This window comes from Furipterus horrens, unplaced genomic scaffold (genome assembly GCF_987537825.1).
Source record: "Furipterus horrens unplaced genomic scaffold, mFurHor1.1.pri manual_scaffold_1, whole genome shotgun sequence".
NCBI lineage: Eukaryota > Metazoa > Chordata > Mammalia > Chiroptera > Furipteridae > Furipterus > Furipterus horrens.
The window spans coordinates 5,390,139-5,412,019 of record NW_028327171.1 but is presented as its reverse complement, the minus strand read 5'-3'; positions in this window follow the sequence as shown (position 1 = coordinate 5,412,019).

Below are 21,881 nucleotides of genomic sequence, written 5' to 3'. Positions count from 1 at the left end.
AACACATTCCACGGGCTGTCCAAGGCTATTTTTATTTTACAATAAGGTACACTATGTCCCAGGGTTCCTGGACTTTTTAAAAATTATATTTGCATATTCATTAATCCCAGTAAATCACAGAGAATCTGTCAATAATTGGAACAAATGAACTAAATGGAGGTGTGTTCATTAAATTCAATAGCAATAATAACACACACACACACACGTCATTTTTATCGTACCACTGACAGCTGGTATCACCTGTTGACTCTGCAAACCTTTCATAGGAGATGAGCATTTTGAGAGACTGAGCCCCAGGAAAACAGGTTCACACACCAAACACCTGCATTTTTTTTAGTCTTTCTTTTCTCTTTTAAGGGAAGTCGGTTGTGAAAGTCATGTTTGGTCAAGTGCTATTTGGTCAAATCCTTGTAATAGGGCATTCCAAGAACTTTACCCATAAGAAAATAAATGTTCCTGTTTTAACTTAGACGCCATAAAAATTAAAATTGTTTTGGAAGAAGGAATGGGTTCCCTGAAACATAATAGATATTCAACAGCCCAGATGCCTTCTGAGAACAACTTTCCATTCACCTCTGGAAGGAAAACAGACAACCGGTGGGAGAGACTGCGTACAAAGCCCAGACGGTGCCCTCAGACTCACATGCAAGAAAAACTTCCTTGCTAATGCTTAACTTGTTATCACAACCACTGTTGCTTTTCCAGAACTTCCTAGCTACTTTTTAACCAGTTTCAGTCAGGAAAAGTGGCCAGAGTGCATCAAATCCAGCCATTGGAAGGAAGGTCTAGACGTGATGAACTTTAAGAATTCCCCATTGTTTTTATTGTTTGTGGACTTTGAAAATTCTAGAGGTCAAGACAGGGCTAGCCATCTGCAATGCCACGGTGGAAGTCGGCGTTTCTTGATGGCCATCCAACCGGGGGGCATCGGGGACAGTAATAAAGTGCCCTTTGTTACTGTGGTCTTTGGAGAACGAAGCATGTGGGAGAGAAATGCCCTCCCCCGGGAAATTTAAGTGTATAAAGTAATACATCTGACTATTCCTGACAAGGAGAAGGAGTGGGGAGTACATCCCAGAACGTGAGCTCTGTTGGGGACCACAGTAAAAATAACGCTCACATATGCAAATTTACACCTCGTAAGAAAACAAATAAACCAAGGTTCTTGTTCTCATTTTTTATCGTGAATTTCGCTGACAAGATCGGGAGACCTGAGCCAAACATCTGCATCAGATGATAAAGTCACGGCAAAAATGTCCTTTTTCCACTCGAGGGCAGGCACCCCGAAGCAGACGCACAACAAAGCTGTCTGCTTTCACTTAGAGCGGAGAGGGGAGCCCCAGCTGCGCTCCCCACGCGGTAGCGGCTGTATTTCCCTGGTAACCCTGATTTGTATTTTAAGACAAGGCTGGAGAAACCGACGTTTTCCAGATCTTTGGTTTGCTCATTGGCCTGAAAAGATCTGCACCCCTACACTGGACCTTTTTCATTGTTGAACTATTATTTTTATTTAGCTTTTATAGGGTACCAAAAATGTGGTTGGCACTAAGTACCTTTTCTGCCTTTCCAGCTTAAATGGAAATTATTTTTTTTAAGCTCTTCAGAAGAAAAAATGGGGCAAAGGGAAAAATAAAAGTAAATCAGGACCCCAGAAGAGGTTTTTCTGAACTCATGTATTCAGATTCCCTGCCAACAAAGCCTGGGGGTTGCCTTGGGACTCTCTGGGGGAAGCAGGGTGCTTGCTGGGTGCCCTCAGTGGCTAGTACATTTGAGGTGCTTTCTGACTTGGTGTCTGTGACTTAGGGTTGACTGAGCCAGCTACAAAAAAATGAACGTGAAGTGAGTGTCCAGTCAAAGAAATTTGGGATTGAATTCTCAGCGGTAAGAGTGGACATGCCTCCAGAAACGTCTGGTTCTCTGAAAAACTGAAAACAAAGCCCCAAACACTAACTCTCGATGCTCCCCCATCAGCTCCAGGTAGACAGGCCTTTCCGTCCTCCTGTGATGGCCGCCCAGGACCAGGGGAACACAGCTTGTTTCTGCAAGTTGACCTTTGCCCGGAAACCCCGCAGATGTTCACGGTCACATTCGCCAGCCTCCTGGTGAGGTTTTGATGTACACGCCTCCCCGGGGGACTTGCCTCCCAACTGCAGGGTGATTTTTAAGCAAGGAGCAAACTCTGAGTACGACCATGTTTTGTGAGGGAAGGACAGGTAGAAGAAATATTGAGAATTAAAAGGGAGAAGCATTTGGCCTGTATAGTCTTGTTGTTCCCCATCAAGCCTCGGACCGTCCCATTGGAACACACTTGTCTCATTATTCTGTCTCCCCTCATGTTCCTTCCACTGGGAAAGGGCTCTTCCTCTTATGGAGACTCTTCCAGAGAACTCTCCTCCTATGGTTGAAACTACTCCAGCCCCCAACCTGGAAGCCAGAATTAGGCTGTTGAAAACACACCAAAACAAAAACGCATGTGTTCATGAGGTCTTTGCAATTAACGCCAGGGTGTGCCAGGCTTTGGGAGGCTCGTCTTCGTAGGCTTGTGTTTCTCAGCAAACGTGCACTCTGGGACCCAAGCAAAGCTCTAAGCTCTCTTCTCAGTTTTCCTCTTGTCCCTCTGAGCCTTGGAAAAGGCCACGTGATTGCAGTGCACTAATCCTGGTCGTCTGCCAACAGTGAGCAAAGGACCTGAACACCACAGATCCTGACGGACAGACGGGCTCTGCTTTCCTGTCCAGATGAAGAACAGCCCGAAGGAAGAGCCTGCGGCTGGCCCGGCGCCCCACCCCCCAAAAGCCTTCCACACTGACAGTCCGTCCATCATCAGAGCAGCTAAAGCGCCACATTTCTCAGCTGGCTCTGCCATGGAAGTAAATTGCTGAGATCATAAAGAGTTTGACTCTATCGTGGGTGTCTGAATGGTTTCAAGCCCCACCCCTCCCCCTCCCCCTTCCACCCTACATCTAGCAAGCTGGTAGGAAAGGCAAACTCCACCAGCTCCTGCCCACGCACAGGAACCATCATTCCAACCTCATCCCCCTCCCCCAGAATAAAGGCCAAGGCCATCTTCCATCTCTGCTGTCTTGAGCTATTTTGGGACCATGTGGAGAGTCTGCCCTGCGCCCACCCTAGAGCCTCATTGGGGGAGTAATGCGCTTTTCCGTACCCTCTGGAGCGTGCATGTGGAAGGTCAGCAATCTCAACACCTGAACAGAATTTTCTGTGAGGGGGTCCGTCCCGCACCTGAAAATGTCTTTCCTAGAGTCTACTTGACTGGGTATGTCATTTTAACCAACACCCTTTTCCTCTGTCTGCCGGTGGTATAGCAGCCGCCCCTTTGTAACACGGAGAAGCAAACCTATGCTAAGGATGGCTACGCAGAGACAAAGAGGGAACCTGGATGCCTGACCACATTGCGAGTCACCCTCCCCCACCCCAGACCACCTGATTCCGGACCTCCTGAGTCAGGAAGAATAGACTACATTTGTAGCCAAAGACAGTTCTAAACGCAGAGCTGGGACTCCATTGTTTCTTGGCCTCATCCATGGAAACGGTTACTTTGGCTGGGATGTGAACAGGTGAATACCATAATACGTATAGCACGCCTAGGACTAAGCCATCTGTCCCCAGGGAAGTCATTGACTATTTTCTGGGCTGCGCTGATTTGGGGGTAAATAAGGCTGCATAAACTCACAGAGAGTTGGTTTTTAAGTCTGAAAATTGGTCTACCATAGAATTTAGAGGTTCAGAACCAAGCATGTTAGTTGGGAAGCTACCCTTGTATCTGTCTAATGCTGTTAACAGGCCTAAGAGAAGCAACGTGTCAGGAAGAAAATAGCCTACTTAGAGGGCTCTGACTCTTGCATTGACAGTGTACTGGATATGCAAAGAGAAGAGAATATAGGTTTTCCCCCCTTAACCCCTGGTGGGCAAGGTTAATACAGGAGTACAAGAAGTCACAAAGAGAATAAAAATAAGGTTCTTCTAACAAAGTTAGATTTGATTTCCTTAACACTTACATTGTGCGAAGTTTTTGGAAAGTCTATATTTTTGCAAGTGAACACAAGTAGCCAGCATCAGTGATGAAGAAGACCAGGTACAGGAAACGGACCAAAGCCAGCTCCTCCTGATTTTATAGCCCTTCCAAACGAGCATTATGATGGAACAACACTTGTTTTCTGAAGAAATGAATGAATTGAAAGGTTATGGGCCAAAGAAAGTAATAACACAACTGCAGAATAGAAAGATTAATATCGTCTAAGTCACCTGTCTTTAGAAAAAAGACACCTATTCCAGAGTAAATCGCCTCTGAGGGGAGCTTATCAAAGACCCAAGTATGCTATGTTCGCATGGCTCTTGGTTGTCAGTAACAGCTAATGAATGATGTTCAGGGTGCCTCACAGGCCAGGGGACACCAACGTCTGCATGACCTGAAAGGTCTAGCTCTTTAAAGTAGTTGTAGTACTCGAGACCTTAGTATTTCAGGTGGTCAAAGGCAAAATGTTAGACATTCATATTGCTGCCAGAGTGAACACACCATCAAAGGACACAGGGGGACAAATTCCCCTGAGGCCGTTGTGGGGTGGCCACACCTTCTTTCCTAGGTGTAACAAATAATCACAAATTCTGGCTCAACTTTTTGGGCCAAAGAAGAAAGAGTGTAGTTAGGACATGAAGCAGCATGTTGAAGGATTTTCTAACAATGGCAAATAGAAAAGGGAGGAAGACCTAACCCAAGTTCAAGAAAGTCCCTCTAAAAGAGCTAGTGTATCTACTGAGACTGTTCATTGACTGCACTAATTTTTCTTGATCTCAGCAGAACTCCTGGCGTGCCTCGATTCTCACAGGAAGCACCCTCCCGTGGGTGTTGCGCCCCCACACTGCATCTGAGCATGGAGGGAGGGACCTGGCTGCCCGGCTCACCAGCCTGGCGGCGGCTGCCTCTACCTGAATGACTTAGTCATGAGTCAACAGACACCTATTGCCAGCTATGCATTTCATTTCATTCTTAGACTTGTCTGACTCAGGATGCTGAACAAATTATAAAAATTCAGGAACGTAAACATTGCAAAAGCATTTGCTCATTACTTAGCTTCCCAAAATAGCAGATGTCTTTATGCAATGAACTCACGTTTATTGAAGTATTTATACAGGCAAACCCTAGAATGACCCTAATGAGAGCGCTCACGCTGGGTCATTATAACCCCTGTAACATTAGGCACTGGAGCAGTTGTGATAACTTCTAAGCATCGGTGGCCTGTTCAGAAAGGGCTCCCAGCTGTGATGCTCTCGTTAATGATGCTAGACCCAGGCTTGGCCTAACGCTTTAGGCTCAAGGTCATGAAGTCCCTTAATCGCCATTATTATACCTTGCTAGAAAGAAGTTGTTTTATTCTGGGTGTTTCTCTTTGGTCTATAAGAAACTCATGGTTGCAGTAACTAATGACTTTATTGTGTAGGACTTTTAATCAAAATATGATTCAGAGTTTATAATATATACAATTTTTTAAATTAATGAATTAATTAATTAGTTTGTTTATTTTATTTTTAGAGAGAGGGGAAAGGAGAAAGAGAGGGAGAGAAACATCCCTGTGTGGTTGCCTCTCACTCGCGCCCCCATCTGGGGACCTGACATGCAATCTAGTCATATGCCCTGACTGGGAATCGAACCAGCAACACTTGGTTCTCAGGCCGATGCTCAATCCACTGAGCCACAGCAGTCAGGGGAACATATACAAATTTCATATATCTGACAATAACAGCATAAAGGAGGCAGGAGGGAACAAAGCTGTGTTGGAGTAAGAAAATGATACCAGATGGTAACTTGAATCCACAGGAAAAAATAAAAATAAATCAAAAATGAAAAATAACATTGACATAGTCTTTAGATATATACTATTTCTCCTTTCTTCCCTCAGTGTCCCTAAAATATATAAAATAATATGAAGTATTAATTATAGCCGTGTATTGTTGGATTTGTAACATAGAGGTCACGCATATAAAATAATACCACAAAAAAGAAAGAAGAGGGTCTAGGGCTATTAAGGGTAGTTTCTTCTGTATCTCACTGGTGTTAAGTTAGCATAAATCTGAAGTCAATTCTCATTAATAAAGATGGATACGAAAAGCCCCAGAAAATAGCTCACTATATGCCACTAAGAACATAACTCCAAAAATATAGTCCAAAGCATTGAAGAAACAAACATATTAGACTAAAAATATTCACTTAATACAAAAGAAAGTAGTAAAAGAGGGACAGAGGGACAAAATGTGCCCTGAGATATGTTGAAAGCAAAAAGGAAAATGGAAGATGTAAATCTAATCATATCAATAGTGATGTTAAATGTGAAGGATTAAGAAGTCCATTCAGAAGGCAGAAATTGTTAGACTGGATAAGAAAACATTATCAACTATACGATATGTCCACAAGACACAGACTAAAATTTAAAATATACAAATAGGTTGAAAATAAAAGGATGTAAAAAGATATGCCATGCAGCCCTGGCTGGGTGGCTCAGTTGTTTGGAGCACTGTTATATACACCAAAAGGTTGAGGGTTTGATCCTAGGCCAGGACACATACCTAGGTTGCTGGTTCAATCCCTGGATGGACGAAGGGGACAAGTAGGGGAGGGACCCGATGGATGTTTCTCTCCCTCTTTCCTTTCCTCTCTCCCTCTCTCCCTCTCTCTCAATCAATACATATTTATCCTTAGTGAGGAAACACAAGAGATACACCATGCAAACAACAACCATAACACAGGGGAATAATTTTTAACATAATTCCTGTTGAGTTCAATTTTTCAGCTGTTTTAGACTTAAATGGGCATGCTGATTTCAAAGATGCAGTTAGTTTTCTTCTATCACATCAAGTGTTTTCTGTACAGCTTATCTTAATGCGACCACTCTAGGCTGGATTGAGGGAAGCACTAGTGCTCTCCTATTGGCTGAGAGCAAACCTCCTTCAGGTGGGGAGGGGTGGGGGATGACCTTGGAGACCAGCAACAGGTTCATACTTGTCTAGGCTATTCAGTTACACATGAGACAGTGTGGTGAGAGGTTGGGTGCCGCTCTATATAGTGAATCGTATTCCAAAGTGTCGTCCGAGTTCTTGTCTGTATACAAGGAGTTAGCAGAATTTATTTTTTTATTTACATACATACTTATTTCCTTTCCTTCAGATCACATCTGCCTCCACTATTTCTCATAATAAGTGCCTAAACAACCCTGATTTGTTTTGTTCTATCTGTGGCAGTTTCACCATTCCCAGTCAAAGGACAAACATCAGCACATTTATCAGGCAAGCCTATTTTGCATATTTTAAAGTAAAACTTGGTGATCAAGATTGGTCTTGGGCCCCTCAAAGGTGTGCAAGCCATGTGTTGAGAGTTTATGGATGTGGACGAAGGGAACACGTGATAAATTGCCATTTGGTACACCTACAGTTTGGCAAGAGCCCAGAGATTACTCAAGAGACTGTTACTTTTGTATAGTGAAAATGTCAGGATATAACAAGAAAAATGAATGTAAAATAGAGCATGCTAGTCTACCATCAGCTATACACCCAGTGCCTCATTCAGCTGAAATCCCAGTGCCAGTTTTCATTGAACTACCCTCTTTTGAAAAACAGGAGTATGGTGAAGAACTAAGTGACAGCAATGATGAAGATTCTGAAATTGAAGGTGACTCAGTTCATGAGGGATTTGATCAGCATGAGTTGAATGATTTGGCACAAGATTTGGGACTATCCAAAGAGACTTCAAAACTCCTAGCATCAAGACTGCATGAGAAAAACTTGTTTGAAAAAGGAGCAAAGTATCCTACTTTTGATCAAGAGAAAGTGCATTTCTGTAGGACTTTTGAAGTGACGGCGGCTTTGTGTATTGCCATGACATACACGGTTTAATGGAGGAATTGAGAATTCCAATCTATAACGCAACTGAATGGCAACGGTTCATCAATAGCTCAAAGCTGAGCTTGAAGTGTGTCCTCCTTCACAATAACAATTTATCTGGTGCAGTCCCAATTGGCCATTCAGTTTGTTTTTGTGAAGAATATGAGACATAAAGAGAGTCATTGATCTGTTGCAATATCACAAGCACAATTGGATCATCTGTGTTGACCTTAGAATGGTCTGCTTCCTTCTTGGTCAGCAAGGCGGATACACCAAGTATCCCCGTTTTCTGTGTATGTGGGACAGCAGAGCTCGTGAGAAGCATTGGGTGGAGTCAAATTGGTCTCCAAGATCTGACCTCAAACCTGGTGATTCAAACATTCTACATGAGCCACTTGTTGATGAAAAAACATTATATTCCCACCTCTGCACATAAAACTGGGTCTCATGAAGCAATTTGTTAAAGCTTTGCCAACTGAAGGAGACTGTTTCAAGTATCTCATTTTGGCATTTCCTAGCCTGTCGTTTGAAAAGATAAAATACCTTAATATGTATGTTTGGTAGAAGAACTTTACTACTTGTACACAATTTGACTTACAGTAACAATATATAACCTTTATGTGAATAAAATGACTCTAAATAAACAGTATATTCAGATAATTTTTTCTTTATTTTCCTTTGTATGTACGTTCTGCATGATTTTTGGGACAAAGGGAGGGTATCCTATACCTTAAAAAGTTGACATGATAGAGAAAAACTGGGATCATTTTTGCATTCAGATGCCAAAAGTTAGTCAAAAAAAAAGTGTCAGATTTAATTAAATGAAAATCGTGTTCCCCAGTGTAATTGAACTACTAATATCAGGCAAAATAAACTTTAAGTCCAAAAAATTGTTACTGAAGATAAGCAGGACACTTATAATGATAAAAGGGTCAATTTATCAGAAAAATATAATAATTAAAATGACCTAACAACAGTGCACTGAAATACACAAAGCAGAAACAGATACAAATAAAGAAACTGACAATTTAACAATAATAGCTGAGGTGTCTTTTTCCCACTTTTAATAACGTATAGCACAACTAGGAAGAGGGTCAAAAGGACATAAGACTTGAAAAACATTATAAACAAACAAGAACCAACAAGCTTTTATAGACCACTCCACCCAACACTAGTGAAGTATGTATTTTTCTCAAATGCACATGAAACGTTTTCTTGGATAGACAATATGCTAATACATAAAACTAGCCTTGGCAAATTTAAAAAGGGTGAAATCATGCAAAGTACTTTCTCTGAACCATAATGAAATAAAATCAGAAATTCATAATAGAAGGAAATTTAAAAATATATAGAAATTAAACAACACATTTCTAAATAATCCATGAGTTAGAGAAAAAATCACAAGGGAACTTAGAAAATACTTCGAGATGAATAAAAATAAAACACAACATACAAAAACTTACAGAATGTAGGTAAATCAATGTACATAAGAAAATGTATATTTGTGAACACCAACATTAAAAAAGAAGAAAGATCTCAATCAATAACCCAAACTTCTACCTTAAGATATGGGAAAAATAAGATAAAACTAAAGATAAAATAAGCACAGGGAATAAATATTAATAATGAGAGCAGAAATTAATGAAATAGGTATTAGAAAAAACATGTAGAAAATTAATTAAACCTACAGTTGTTTCTTTGAAAAGATCAACAGAATTGACAAAATTTGGGGTAGACTAAGAAAAGAAAGAGAAGAGTCAAATTATTAAAATTAAGAATGCAAGAGTGGTCATTATAATCAGGCTCATAGAAATAAAAAGGATTTTAAGGGAATAGTATGAACAGCTAAATGCCATGGGCATAGATGACATGGAAGAGTTCTTAGGTTCTTAGAAAGACACAAACTACTGTATCTAACTCAAAAAGAAACAAAATCTAAATAGACCTATAACAAGTAAAAAGATTGAATTGCTAATTTTACTAACTTCCCACAAAGAAAAGCCCAGGTGACTTCATTTGTGCATTTTACCAAACATTTAAACAAAATTAATAGCAACTATTCAAAAATTATTTGAAAAAATAGAAGAGGCGGGAACAATTTCCGACTCATTCTCTGAGCCAATATTGCCCCAACACAAAAACCAAACAAATATATTCCAAGAAAACTCTCCAAACTACAAACCAATGTATTTTATGAATATAGACACAAAAAAATTCTCAGCAAAACACTAGCAAACTGGACCCAGTAATATATAAAAAGGATTATCCATTATGACCAAGTGGAATATATCCCAAGAAGAATATAAGGCTGGTTTAACATGCAAGAATCAATTAATGTAATACACCATAAAGACAGCCTAAAGGACAAAAAACACATGATCATCTCAATAGAACAGAATAAGTATTTGACTAAATCCAACACCCATTCATGATAATAATTTTTTTTTAAACTTAAAAACTAGAAATACAGTAGAAAGAAATTTCTTCAACTTGATAAAGGGCATCTATAAAAATACCACAGATAACATCATATTTAATAATGAAAGATTGAATGCTTCTTCTTCAACATCAGGAACAATACAAACATGTCCACTCTCATCATTTCTATTTAATAGTATACTAGAGGGTCTATCCTGGGAAATTACACAAACCAAAAAAATAAATAAGTAAAAGCTATCCAGATTGTAAAGAAAGAAGAAAAATTATCTCCATTTACATATGGCATGACCTTGTACATGGAACACCCTAAGGAATCCACTAAAAGTATTAGAGAAAAACAAGTTTAAGAAGATTACAGCATACAGTATCAATTTACAAAAATCCATTGTATTGGTATATGCTAGAAATGAACAATTTGGAAATGAAATTAAGAAAACAATTCCATACATAATAGCATCTAAGAAGAATAAAATACTTAAAAATAAATTTAACAAATTAGTTTAAGATGTGTACATTGAAAACCACAAAACATTGCTGAAAAGAATTAAAAAGACCAAATTAAATGAGAAGATATTCCATGTTCATGGATCAAAATACTTGATATTGTTGAAATGGTGACACTTCTCAAATTGATCTACAGATTCAATGCAATACCTGTGAGAACCCCACCTGGTTGTTTTTCAGAAATTGACAAGGGGATCCTAAAATGTATATGGAAATACAAAGGACCCAACATAGCCAAAATCATCTTCATTAGGAATAAATTTGAAGAACTCACTCTTCTTAACTCAAAACTTATTACAAAACTATAATAAACAAGACAGTGTGGTACTGGCATAGAATAGACATAGATCAATAGAACAGAATTGAAGAGTCCAAAAATAAACCCTCATATTTACGATCAATTTGTTTCAACAAGAGTGCCAAGACAATTCAGTGGGGAGAGAAAAGTCTTTTTAACAAATGGTGCTGGAAAAATTGGAAACCCATATGCAAATAAATGAGGTTTGGATGACTTCCTTGCCCTCTAGAAAAATTAACTCAAATAGATCATAGCTCTAAACGCAAGAGCTAAAATGACAAAATTCTTCAGAGGAAACACGAAAGTAAACCTTGTGACCTAAGATTAGGCCAAGCCTTTGATAGGACATAAGAAACACCAGTGACGAAAGAAAAAAAATGATGATGCAGAACTTACCAAAATTAAAGACATTTATGATGCAAATGATACTACCAAGAAAGTGAAAAGACAACCCACGGAATGAGAGAAAATAATTGCAAATCATTTATCTGACAACTCAATAATAAAAATATAAAAAAATAAATTTAAAGATGGGAGATTGATCTGAAGAGACGTTTCTTCAAAGATGATAAACAAAACTGAATAATAAAAACATGGAAAGACGCTCAACATCTCTAGCCATTAGGGAAATGCAAATTAAAACCACAGTAAGATACCATTTCACACTCACTAAGATAATTATAATAAAAAGACAGATGATGAGGGTGTGGAAAAACTGGAAGCTTCATACATTAGTGGTGGTAACTTAAAGCGGTTGAGCAACTTTGGAAAACAGGTTGCCAATTCCTCAGGATGTAAAACATGAAGGTATATGATAGAGTGATTCTATTCCTGGCTGTCTACCCAAGAGGAATGAGAATATATATTCACGCAAAAACTTGTACGTGAATGTTCATAACAGTGCTGTTCAAAATAACCAAAAAGTGAAAACAATTCAAATGTCCATTAACTGATGAACGCATAAAAATGACAGCTTACTTTTATATACCATACTCTTCATCAAGAAAAGGGGATGAAGCGCTGATGTATGCCATAACATGAGTGAACTCTGAAAACATTATGCTACATCAAAGAAGCCAGACCCCAAAGGTCACATATTGTATAATTCTATTTATGTGAAATATCCAGAACAGGTGAATCGACAGAGATGAACAGCAGATTAGCGGTTGCCTAGGGCTTGGGATGGGGAACGGGGAGGGTGAAGAAATGCTAAGTATATGGGGTTTCTTTTCAGAATGATAAAAACATAAACTTGATTGTGGTGATTGCACAGTTCTGCACACACTAAAAACCATTCACTTGTGCATTCCAAATGTGTGAATTGTTTTCTATGTGAGTTACATTTCAATAAAGGTGTTAAAAACTGAATCCACATAAATCAGTGATGTAGTATGAGCTTTGGTCTTCTTAGAAAAATCATTTCACAGAGTAGCATTTATCAGCATGATCACTATTGATATTTTGCGCTAAATCATATTTTTGGGGGGATGAGGTCCCTGGGTCCTGTGAACTGTAAGCTGTCTAGCTGCATCCTTGGCCTCTACCCACTACAAGCCAGGAGCATCCCTTTTCCCCGGTCGTGACAACCAAAATGTCTCCAGATGTTGGCCAATGTCCTTGGGGGACAAAATAGCTCCTGGTGAAGAACCCCTGTATACAGTGTTTAATAGCAGGAACTAGACAAAATCCGGAGGCTTCGGCTTTTATTAACACGTTATATTTCTAGAAGCCTAAACACATGTCCTTTATTTCTCACAACAAAACTAAAGAATAGATTGTTTTTTCTTACTCTCAGCTTATGCCCTGGAGCTCAATGGGGAACTCAGTTAGGGAAGTGGTCTAAGTGCAATTACATTTCCAAGGATTAGGGCCTGCACTAGGTCTCTATTTAACTACCATCCGGGGTATCATAACGTGAGTGAGTGTCCAGTAAGATACTGAGTTTGCTTGCCATACATTTTGTAGGGCCCCCTGTAAGCAAGAACATATTTAGAGAAATAAAAGTGCATTCATCTTTTACCAATGTTGGATTAGTAATAGAATGAATATTATTAGCACCTATACAAAGTAAGAAAAAAACCCAGCAAGATTCCCTGGGAATTTAGAGAAAATATTTCACTTGGATTCAATTGTTTTTGGTAACTTAGCCATCCAACTCCTCAATCTGTACACAAGGAGTTCAACAAAACCCCCAGTGACTGGAAAACACAGACATCGATTTCCAAATAAATCAAGAAGGCATGTAATTTATTCTATCATTATTTATCACAAAAGCTAAAAAGGAACAAATGACAAAAATTAACCAGGAGCAACCAGAATCAGAACTGTGTGTACTGGAGGAAAGAATGAGAAAAATGTGCCAAACGGGACAGGCGGTGTGATTAAGCTACTGATAAAGGGAATATATCCCTTTCTCGAACAAAGCGTTGCAGCCCTGGGAAGACAAGGAAAGGCACAACCCCACGTAACGGGAAGACACTGAGGTTTCACACACACGCACACTCACACAGTACTCATCACTGAGCCGGAATACTCATTGGCACAGGCTTATCTCATAGGATGAAAACCGGGTGTCTCCGTGAGTGAGCATGCATGCTAACGCAATACCCCACCGTGTCTTCTAGAACATCTACAAAGCACAACAGGAAGATGGGGGTGGGCGGGTGTCAGGTGGTCTCAGGATGTGCCTTCTGCCTCCACATGGTGCCAGATCAGCCCGGACCACAACCAGCATCTTTCAGCTCCATTGTGTTACGAAGAGTTTTCTGGTCTCACCCGGTGCTTATTTCTCCTTCCCAATCTATCCAGTTCAAAGAGACTACCGAGGTCATCTTCCCATACGTCCCCTTACACTAACACCCTGATGAAAATATTTTGCATCACCTTTTTTCATCTTCTTGTGACTAATTCCTACCCTGGAATTTTTCATCTTAAAGTTCTTCCCTGTCATGTTGAGCCTCCGTTTCCAAACCCCAGATGACCTTGGCCATGTGTGAAGAACAGGGAGGTCTGTGGCCACAGAGCTGTCTGTTGGGAGAAGCCATTCTGCACCCTTCTTTGCTTTAGCACTTACCCCTCAGATTGGTCTGTGGTTGCTCCTCCAGGGAATCCCAATTCCAGTGTTGGGGGAAGGAGAGATGAGGGAGGCCCCACGTGGAGTGTGTGGCTGGGCGTGGGCTCTGCACGCTTGCGCACCTGCACCGGGTGTCTCCGTGGTTCTATGTGGAGGGCAAGGTAGAATCGGAACTTTGGTTCATCTCAATGGAGGCACCAGGGCTGTGGATTTTAAAGACTGCTCTCCTCCGCAGAATTCCTGGTCTCATGAGGAATTCCTTCCATGTCCTCAGAGTCAACAGGAATAGGACAACCCTTGGTCTTACCACAACCCAGCGCATTGGGCAATCAAAGGGCGGGTCTCTCTCTCCCTCGGCATTGGGGTTGCCCATTCAGAAGGGCCGAGAGTTCCCTTTCTGAAGAGGAAAGTCCATATGGGACCGAACTCACCGTGGTTTATTTATTTATGGGGTGGGGAGGGCTGGGGGTGGTCATTCTTAATCCAGCTCGAAAAGCAAAAGAAATGGTGAAAACATTCCATAGAATGCAGGCTTTCTCCTGCCTTTGGACATTTTCCCCATGTCTGTCCTCCTGCTCTGTGGGGAGCCCTACTTTTTTTTTCTTCTTTTGAGGACGTTGAGCAAACTAGACTTTTGTTGGCAGAATATATTTATTTTCCCTTGTTATTTGGGACATATTAAGGTATATCAGGTTCCCTAACTGCCTCAAACCTCACACAACGTCAGTCCTCCATCCAAACTCTTCTTGAAATGATAGTGATTCTTCTTTGTCTCTCATTCCTGATTCCAGAGCACACCCAGGCCCTTCCCTGGAGGCTGGTAATACATATGCCATCTGCTGGGCGGTGGTGGAACTGCATTTTCTGGTGCGAGTCCCAGTATCTGTGTTCCATGCCCAAGACTTCCAAAAAAATACAGACCCCAGCATTGATGGGTTTAAGAAACACAAATATACATTCACCATTTAAAACATCAACATGGCTAATAGAAATTTTAATTTTAAAAGTAGTTTTAGAAGGTGGAATGTCCCATATTTTAACTTTCCAGCTCCTCCTTATGATGAATCTAAGGATCTTAGATCCTAAGATCAGCTTGAATAATAGCCTAAGTACAGTTATAAACACTGGTCAGCATTGTGGCAGCTTGGATAACTTGGAAGACCTTACGCTACAAATGTTAAGAAATATTGAACTTCTGGCCAAGATGGAGGCCTAGACAGAAACGCTGAGTCTCCCTCCACAACCAAGAAGGAATACAACTACCTTAAAACTAGAGACAACCAGAAGTTCCAGAAAATCAAACTGCATGGAAGTCCAGCAAACAAAGATATAAAGAAGAAATACTTATCCAGACAGGTAGGAGGGGAGGAGCCGGGCAGAGAGGATTCGGTGTGGTGGTGGCAGCAGCGGCAGCGGCAGGCTGGCAGGAAGCGCAGTCACACGTTTTTAAAAGTCGGGAGGGACACCTGGGAAGAATTCCCAGCACCAGACCAGACCATGCAGCTCACAGTCCCAGCACCAGGGAAAATCAAGCCTCATTGCTTCTGACTGTGCAGACCAGTGGGGGTTGGGGCGGAGGCAGAAACTGCTGGTCTCAGCAGAGTCCGCTTGTTTACAGGGCCCCCACGGTCCTAGAGCATCCGCAGACTCACCCACTCTGGGAACAACGGCTAGGGGAACATCTAGAAAAGAGCCAGTCCCATACAAAAGTGGGAGAGGTGCCTGGAAAAGGGGTGAGTGCTGAGCAAGCAGCATTGTTCCCTCTCAGACCTCTGCCCCCCACATACAGCGCCACAACGTGGTGAAATGGGTCACTCCATACTGATGAATACCTAAGGCTCCACACCTCACTGCCTAACAGGAGTGACAACTCTACCTAAGGCACAGAGGCAAACAAACACAGGAGCCTGGCAATATGAGGAGACAGAGAGGTATGGCCCAAAAGGGAGAATGGATCAAGGTTCCAGTGGGAGAACTGAGAGATGAGGAGATAGCCAACCTAACAGACAAGGAGATAGACAACCTAACAGATGCAGAATTCCAAACGCTGCTGATAAAGATGCTTACAGGCTTGACAGATATGCTTGAGTATGGCAAACACATCAGAGAAGTAAAGGCTATGCTAAGTGAAATGAAGGAAAATCCACACAAAACCAATGGTGAAGGGAAGGAAACTGGAGTTCATATCAATGATTTGGAACATAAGGAAGAAAAAAACAGTTAACCAGTACAAAATGAGGAAACAAGAATTGAAAAAAATGAGGAGAGGCTTGGGAACCTCTGGGACAACTTTAAATGTGCCAACATTCAAATCATAGGGGTGCCAGAAGGAGAAGAGGGAGAGCAAGAAATGGAAAGCTTATGTGAAAAAATAATGAAGAAAAACTTTCCAAATTTGGCAAAGGAAATAGACATACAAGTCCAGGAAGCACACAGAGTCCCAAACAAGCTAGACCCAAAGAGGCCCACACCAAGACACATCATGATTAAAATGCCAAAGGTGAAAGATAAAGAGAGAATCCTAAAAGCAGCAAGAGAGAAGCAGAGAGTTACCTACAAAGGGGTGCCTATAAGACTCTCAGCTGATTTCTCAAAAGAAACTTTGCAGGCAACAAGGGACTGGCAAGCAATATTTAAGGTGGTGAAAATTAAGGACTTATAACTAAGATTACTCTCTCCAACAAAGCTATCACTTAGAATGGAAGGGCAATAGAAGTGCTTCCCAGACAAGGTAAAGCTAAAAGAGTTCATCATCATCAAGCCATTATTATATGAAATGTTAAAGGGACTTATTTAAGAAAAAGAATATCCAAACTATGAACACTAAAATGACAACAAACTCACAACTATCAACAGCTGAATCCAAAAAATAAAAACAAAATCCAACTAAGCAAACCAGAATAGGAATAGAATCATAGGTATGGGGATCATTTGGAGGGTTATCAGCTGGGAGGGGGAGGGGGAGAAATGGGGAAATGGTGCAGGGACTAAGAAGCATAATCGGTTGGTACAAAATAGACAGGGGGATGTTAAGAATAATATAGGAAAGGGTGAGGCCAAAGAACTTATATGCATGACCCATGGACATGATCTAAGGGGGGTGGGATTGCTGGGGGAAGGGGAGTACTGGGCAGAGGGGAACAAAGGGGAAAATAATTGGGACTACTGTAACAACATAATCAATAAAAGGTAATTAAAAAAAGAAATATTGCATAGCATTTTGTAAAAATGCGTTGCTGAACTTTCAATAGAGAAGCAGAAACACGTGATCTGATGCTGAAGTGGATGGAAGTGGAGGGCCTTTTGGTTTCGGAACTGTAGGAGCCTCAGTTTTTGGTGCCCATGCAGAGGCAGGAGTTGAGATCCTGGAGCCAGAGAAGGCCAAAGTGGAAACTGAGCTTCCCCCATCAGGACAAGGCCGTGAAAGCTGGACCAGAAAATGCCCACCCATTGGTGCAGAGTAACAAGAAAACAAACCTCTTTTTGTCTAAATGTCTGTGCAAAGGTAGGGGTCTCCCGAAGAATCCATGAGCATTGCTCTTCCCAGTAAGAGAGTTAGGGTTCAGATTTGCATTCCCCACTTCATCCAGGAACACCCTAGTTAAGAAATTAACATCAAAATTGTTTCAGACCAATATGTCCCTTGGAGTCTTAGCAGAAGCAAAGATAGAACCCTCTCTTGGGAACAATCTGATAACCACACTGGGAAAAAGCAGACCCCAATGAAGGTTGGTTTCCATTTAAAAATATTAAATGTACAAGGACTCCATATTCTCCACAAAGGAATAAGCAGGCACACAGAGGCAGAATTAAAACTTTAGTCTCTGGGATGTAAGAAAGCAAATAAAAGAGAATATAAAACAAGTGTGTTTAAAATTATTAAAGGTACAGGTTTTAAAAAAAGAGACTTTAGTAAAAAGGACAAACAAATTGACGAAGAATATCTTGAGAAATAGAATACAATCGTTGAAGTTAAAATCTCATTTGGCAGGCTAAGTAACGAAAGAGATATGGTTGAAGAGGATATTAGTGGACTGGAAGGACGATATGAGAAAATTACTAATAATGCAGCATAGGGAGAGAAAGTGATGGAAAATGCGAGAGGATAAATAACTCTAACATATGTATTAAAAGTGTTCCAGAAAGAAAATTTAAAAATTCGGGAAGAAGCAAAATTCAAGGAGAAAATTACTGAGAAGTTTCCTGGTTCTCAGATTCTGAAGGGATTCCTAGTCCTGAGCAGGACAATATGAATTTAAATCTACACCTGGACATGGGGTAACAAACCCACAAAGATGCAATACTAAAAACTACCAGAGAAGAAAAGAAGCAAAAAAATTATGGTATGTATAAAACTCAAATGACAAGGCAGAAATTAATTTTTAAGTAACTAATTATAGTGGGCTGAGTTCAGTAATTAAAAGACAAGAGTTTTCGGATTGCATTTTTAAAAATCCAGTTATATGCTCTCTAAACAAACAGAAAAAGTAAAGCTATAACAAAAACAGAAGAAAAGTGATGTAGCTATTATTAATGTCGGAGCACAAAGGTCACTCGCTCTAGATGAACTACCCGCCATATTCAAAGGAGATATCCAGGCCTGAAGACCTGAGACCTCCAGCCGACAGCCACATGAGTGACCCACCCTGGAGCCAATCAAACTTTCTGATGACTGCAGCCCCCGCCCAGCTCTCAGCTAGCACCACGCAGCTAAGCTGCTCAGCAATTCCTGACTCACGGAACTTGTGAAATAACAAACGTTTGCTATCTTAATCCCCTCTGTTACAGGGCAATTCATGACGAAGCAATAGAAAACTAATATAATGATAAACAACATTTTTAAATGAACCAAAGAAAATATGTGTACCGTACTGACAATCACGGTTGATAAGATCATCACTAAGAGCTTATACAAACACTCAGAAAAGCGCTAAAGCTTGAATAGCAGAAATAAAGAGTACATGACTAATTCGGAGAGAGAAGTGCCGACTACCAAGATACACATAGAGTCAACTTTCTTAAAACTCAAGGAAATGTAAATTGAAAAACTGTGTTACAATTTTTAAATGTCCAATGGGCAAAGATGAGAAGATAATAAAATGGAACTCTCCTTGCATGACAGCGGGGCTACAAATTAGCACAATATTTCTAAAGAGAATGTGGAACTACAGCTCAAAGACTGAAAACCATTCTCGAACTGAATAACACCTCCGGGAAACTCCCCTTAGGAAATGAATGAATGAATGAATGAATGAATGAATGAATGAATGAATTATTAAATATAAATTAAAAGGAAATACATTCAGCATACATGGTGATTTTCATGATACAAATGATTTGGGTAATGTTTCTTTAGAAGGTTCTGTGGTTTTCCAGTTTTTCTATATTATTTTTGTAAACAGAAAAAATAAACAAGCATTCATTTTCCGTGGGAAGAGAATACCGTCCATATACAGTTTGCACCCTGAAATTGTCAGGTATTCCAAAGGCACTCACAGGGGCCCGGTGCCCGCCCCTCTGGCTTGAGGTACATCTCTCTAGGGCACTTCGAAGCTCAACACAAGAAAGTTAAACTCACTTAAGGGGAAAGGAATCACGTGCTTACTGTGTGCAGGCCCTGGGGTCTCTGGGAGAGAACTGGAACGAAGAGTGTTTGGTAATCCTGGACGTCAGAGTCACGACCCTGAGAAGGGAAACACACCAGGTACCTGACGACAGGTGGGACCTTCCGTCTCCAAGGGGGGAGCGCAGAACATGTTCCTTTCAATGTCCCCTGGGATGACAAGTAGATAAGTCATTTTGGGGCGTATAAATTTTTTTAAAGTTTGAATCCTGGCATCGTTAGAATGCTTGTTGTCATCACTATCATTCTCTTAGGTGAAGACTGTTCTACAGGAAAAGCATACTCTTCAGTCATTCTGTATTTGAATGTTAACCTTTTGGGGGCAAAACCTGGAGGTGAGCTATGGTTGGCCCTCCAGAGACATGAGTACAATTTATTTCAAAGCTTAGACGCAATAATGCAACTTATTAAGAAGCGTAATTTAAAAGTCACACTAAGAAACCTGGTGACATTTGATTCTGAAAACCCATCTGGGGGCTCACCTGTCAGTTCCCTACCTTGGTGCAGACAGCGGGTTGAGCTTTAATTGCGCTGTGCCCTGCTGGGCTTAGCTGCCGCCCCTGAATTCCCATAAGTCAGTGAGTGGTGCCAGGACCCATCGCGGGGCTGTGGGGAGACTGGGGACAGGTGTGTGCTCAGCTTCTCAGAGCGAAGTGCAGAACCAAGTACAGAAGCAGGCGTGCTACCCCCAGCCACCGCAGTGCTGCATGATGTGACAGACCCAGAAGAAACGAGAAAGTGTTATGGGCTGAACTATGTCCCTTCGAAGAGGCTGAAGTCCCCAGGCCTGTGAATGCGACCTTGTTGGGACACGGGGGTCTTCCAGCTGATCAAGTTAAGCAGAGGTCATTAGAATGGGCCCTAATTCAATATAACTGGTGTCCTTATAGAAAGGGGAAATTTGGGCCCAGAGACAGACACACACAGAGGGAGATGATGTGAAGACACAGGGAGAGGGTGGCCAAGGAACGCTTGATGAGAAGCCTGGTACCTGGGCCACTCGGCGGGGGCTCATGCCTGAATCAAGGACAGGACTTCAGGGTGGGCGGAAGGATTCATCTGTGCCCGGTAAACCCTGTGCTAGGTGAACAGAAGGGGCCACGAAGGCCATCTATTCATACACAGGATAGATGGTGTACTTACGAGAAGTACACAATGATCAGCCCTCTCTGAGAGGAAAAACCAGACCTCTTCAGCGCCCTGTCCAGACGCCCCTTTGCCTCCTTCAGAGACGGTCCCTAGTCTGCCCTCAATGGTAATTGTGTCCCCTGCTCTCAGAAAAGATTCAAAACGCATTCCCTTGAGGGTATAAATTGTTAGTTCAAACTCTGATTTTCAAAGACATCTTTTGGAGAGCTTGTGAAATTCACATTCCCAGAGCCCTTCGCAGATCTACAGAATCAGAATCTCTTGCGGTGAGACTTAGAAATCTCTAGTTAATCCTGCCCCCTCCCTGCCCCAGCCTAGGATACCAATACAGGACGTTTGGCGAGCCGTCTTTGAGAAAGATTGCTGCACATGAGTGGGTCAAGTGTACGGCCTTCCCGGGGCGATTGGTGCTGTTCTGGAAAGCACACAATCTCCGCAGACCAAAGCCAGCAGAATGGAGATCTCACGACGGAATGGTCGGCTTTGCTGCGCTGGATGGTGGAGACACTTCCTGAAGTGGGTTCTGAGTTATGCTGGGCTCATTCTAAGTTAGTGGGCAGACAAGTTTTGTCTCCGTGTTTTAGTCCATGTACCTTCTTGATGCCCAAGTGTAGAGGCTGGTCCCCTACAATGGTGACTGTCAGTCTAGGTCAGGTGGCACGAAGGGAGCCGTGACACTCTGGGAAGGGCATCATGAAATATTGCTGTAATTCCATTTAGGAATGCCATGCCTGTGCTCAGATGGAATGTGACTTTATTATGTGCAATATGAAGTAACGACCAGGAGAATATGTGGACAGCCTGTGGCCATGTCAAACCCAAGGGACTATTTCTGAAAGATTCTGTGGATCATCGTTGGCCATATGGTGATTTATCTTCTCACAGACCAGCAAGTAGTAGCA